Genomic DNA, 4164 nt, shown 5'->3' with positions numbered 1-4164 from the left:
AAAACGTAAAAAATAGCCAGGATGTAAACAGTTTCATCCTACCCATTTTTAAATATTTTTTCTTATTTTTAATTTATATCAGGATGCACCCAGTTTCATCCTTGTTATTTTTTTGGTGTCCATTTTACCCATAATAATTTTTACTCGTCCATTTGAACCATGTTTTAAAAATATTTGGACAAATGACTCATTTTCCGGTTAATTAACAAGTTAAAATCCAAGCTTATATTCACGTGAAATTGTTGTCATTTTCCTTCCATGATATTTAATCAAACTCGGGTATAATATACTTAACATAAACTCGAGTAGTGTGGATTGTACCACCTTTTTAGCTTCAGATTGACAGGGAACATGTAGAATAAAAGGTTGATCTTCAACCCAATTTCTTAATCTTGATTACAACTCATTTTCATCCATAATAATTGTATTAATTTGTATGAACCCACACATATGAACATGTATCTAATTACATGTAAACAAACTTGCATATATCGAGCAATATTTACAGCTGTATTTTCTTATCAAAGCTACGACTTAGAGCGTCCACAGTGGTGCGAGCATAACTAAAGACCAAAGATTAAAAAAAAAGATCAAATTTGGGTTTAGTCCGTCCTGTGGCGTAGCGGGTGACGAGTAAATTTGGTCGCGCGTTGATATAAAGTCCGCTTCATCGTCCAGCGTAGATAAAGATTACGCCTGGCATGGGGCGTTGATAAAGATAACGCCTGGTATGGGGCGTTGATAAAGATAACGCATGTATGGGGCGTGTACTATAGCAACGCCTGGTGTGTGGGACGGAGATTATACGTTCGCCCGGGTTCAAAAATTAAAAAAAAAAAAAAATGGGGCGTTGATAAAGACAACGCCCCAAGGAAAGTTTTCAAAACTTTTCAAAATTGGGATCATGACTATATCAACGCCTGGGTGTCCGGCGTTAACTTTACGTACGCCCCATCCAGGCGGACATTATACCAACGCCCCATGCCAGGCGTTGATTATACCAACGTCCCATTCAGGCGGACATTATACCAACGCCCCATCCAGGCGGATATTATACCAACGCCCTGCATCAGGCGTTAACTTTACGAACGCGCGACTACAGGCGGACATTATACCAACGCCCGTCGGGTAGGCGGACATTATATAAACGCCCGACTATATTTGGATTTGGTCTTAATCGCCGACCAAATTTGATCCGAGTTTTACTCTTTGATCAAATTTTGATCAATGGTCCGTCCCACTACGCCAGCCCCACTCGACACCAAATTTGGGTTTAGTCGTCCACTGCAGTTGCTTGCTCTTAGGATGTTTACATTATTTCTTGGGTCTCATACTAGGAATCGCTATTGATTTACTTAAAAAGGCCAACATGTTTAACTGTTTAAGTTGCAAAAACTGTAGAAACGTGTGGGAGATACACTCGCTAAAACTGATCGAAACAGAGTTAGTTGTTATACCATTAGACTATTTTAAATGGTAATCATGCGCGAAGTCTTAATGGAAGTCTATATAAACTAACTTCTCTTCTCATAAGCTCTTCATCCACCAGCCTCTTGTTCTCTATTTTTATAGAAAAAGTTCAGTCTCCATTAGGAAAACAGTCAAAATCAAGAAACTGGAAAGATCGTTTCTGTAGTATCTTTTATTTCATTCAGATTGTTTCCGATCATCATCAAACCACCCATTTTTTTCATCATTCTAAAGGTATGCTAAGTGATTAATACTCCCAAACACTTGATATTTTATTTTGTTTTTATTGATCATCACTCTTTTGTGTTTTTCTAGCCAGAAAAAATATTTTCAAGAGATCTTATCGTCAACTGAAAAACAATTTAGGAACATAATTGATAAAGTAAGTAGGTGATTCTTGAACTTGATCGAGATGTTAAGAACTACTAATTAATTGATTACTGTAATTATTTTAATTCATTAAAATATTTAATTTTTATATCTTGTTAGTTAATGGAAAAGAAATAGCATTAAGGTTTCATAAACCGTTGTAAATTAATCTTTCTGGAGTCAAGGTTTTATTGATTGATCTTTCTGGGTCCATACAAGTGGTTTATAATTCTCTCTCACTCTCTTGTTTTTATCTACTCCCTCCATTTCAAGATAATAGTTTGATTTCATGTGCAAATTGCACATGGAACCATTCTACTATTTTGAAACGGTTCTTGTAATTCGTTCTCTGAAGCCTATACTTTTTCAAAATGCTCAAACTACTTGATAATCATTTATTCTGATTAAAACCCATGCTTGAGTGTGATTTTCTAAACAGTATCAAGAAGCCCATTTTTCTTCATGTTATCTTCAGGTTAAAAAAAAATTCAAGAAAGAAATAGAAGCAGTACAACACGATTGGACTTTAGATAAAGGTATATGATTTAAAATTGCAACTACTGTAATAAAATTTATTCTCAAACTCGATTGGTTACTAATTTGAAGTTTTTCGAAAAATATTCTAGCTGTTAATTACTATGGAAGGAAATAAGAGAACCAATAAGGATGCTGCTGGTGTTAAACACTGGTGTGACATATGTAACGCTAATATCACTGTGACTCTTGACTAATTTAACCAGCATCGAACTACATATGCAAGAGTTGTTACAGCAGCAGAGGAAAGCTGAAGAAGAGTTGAAGAGAGAAAATGAGGAGTCGGGCCAGGAAAAGAAAAAGGAGGCTAATTTATATGAATATAAAAAGAAACAAAGGAGATTTTAGATGCTTCTTCCGGTGGAGTTCACTGCTCAAAGTCATGATATTCTTTTAGCTTATGTCTCTTTTAGAGATCTCTGGTGTTATTTATTTAGAGTTTCATTTGAGTATTTTTATGAACTTAAAAGTGTTTTTAGTTTTGAAACTTTTTATGAACTCCGAAGTTTTTTTAGATTCTTTAACTCTGTGATATATGACATACAATTCCTTGGATATACAATTCAAAATGAAATGGTCTTGTGTTTTAGAATTTTTATTATCGTATAACTGCATAAAGAGATAAAATATTGGATAAATTGGTAGAAAAAATATTAATGAGCTAGTTCTTTATGTTTCTGATCAAACTCACTGTGCACTAGAAAAAATTGCTAGTATAAACCTTAAGAACTTCTGTGCGATCGCTATCTCAAAGGCTACAACCTTCGTGTCTCCCACCCAATTTACTTTAATCTAGTCTATATGCACATAAGTGGTTTTTCACTACTTCGGAACGTTTTTTTATGAGTGAAAGACTCTAGTTCCCTTGTCAAGGCATTATCAACAAATCCAGAGTATCTGAAAAAAGCAACTGAATCTAAACAAGTCATCGATTACAAGGATTGGCAAATAGCACCAAATAGAAGATCTTTCCCGACAAGCAACTGAATCCTTCACAGCTACAGAAGTGCTAACTTGAGAACTTTCCTTATGAGTCATCATGTTAAAAGGGCTAAGCCTTTTCAAGGGATCAACAACATGGATCGAAATTCTGGCTCCTCGAACGTTTTTCATCGTTTTTTTTGCTTTCGCCTTAAACCAACTGAATTTTGCAAGTGTGGAGTATTCGACAATGATTGTATTGAACCTTGAACAAATGAAATCAATGTGAAATTGCTTGGTTTAGCCAATGCGTCTGGCAAGATATATATGACTCATGCTATCATTGAAGGGGTATACATGAGTCGGTTTTCTGTGGAAGCTACCCTTATAGAGGAAAGACAAGTGACTGTGGTGCGGAAGGTGGTTCACCCATGAAGTATTTGATTCGTTTTGATTTACGAATATACTGAGTCAGTTTACTTAAAATGTACCAGTCTACACGTACGCACTATGCACCTGCAGATCCATTCGAGAATAAATAAATTATTTTTATTCAATAATTTTTGTTAGAACATTGGTTAATTGGACCCTCTAATCGGTTGTATGTCAAGGTTGGTTGTCATATTTTAGTATCAAAATTCAAAGGTCTCTTGATTAGTTAACTAGAGTCAACTTCGTTAAGTTAGACTAGGAAGTATAGAAATGTTGAGACATACAAGTATTACTCTGAACACCTAAAGATTTTGAAGATGTATCGACATCATCGAAGACATCATCCTTCTACTTGAGGTTAGTAATACAAGACTTTATTTACTTTCATTTCTATATCGTTACTTTCAAGTCGTTTAGATTGAAAAAATAACATGCGAA

At 34.9% G+C, this 4164-nt stretch overlaps 1 long non-coding RNA gene across 1 annotated transcript; it reads left to right on the top strand.

Moving 5' to 3' along the window:
- The first annotated feature begins 1535 nt into the window (after positions 1 to 1535).
- LOC113353440 lies at positions 1536 to 2907 on the top strand. Its single transcript, XR_003361288.1, has 3 exons — positions 1536 to 1704; positions 2315 to 2375; positions 2466 to 2907. It is a non-coding gene; the product is annotated as an uncharacterized LOC113353440 (long non-coding RNA).
- The last annotated feature ends 1257 nt before the right edge of the window (positions 2908 to 4164 follow it).

This window comes from Papaver somniferum, chromosome 2 (genome assembly GCF_003573695.1).
Source record: "Papaver somniferum cultivar HN1 chromosome 2, ASM357369v1, whole genome shotgun sequence".
NCBI lineage: Eukaryota > Viridiplantae > Streptophyta > Magnoliopsida > Ranunculales > Papaveraceae > Papaver > Papaver somniferum.
This window is presented reverse-complemented; position numbering and strand designations above follow the sequence as displayed.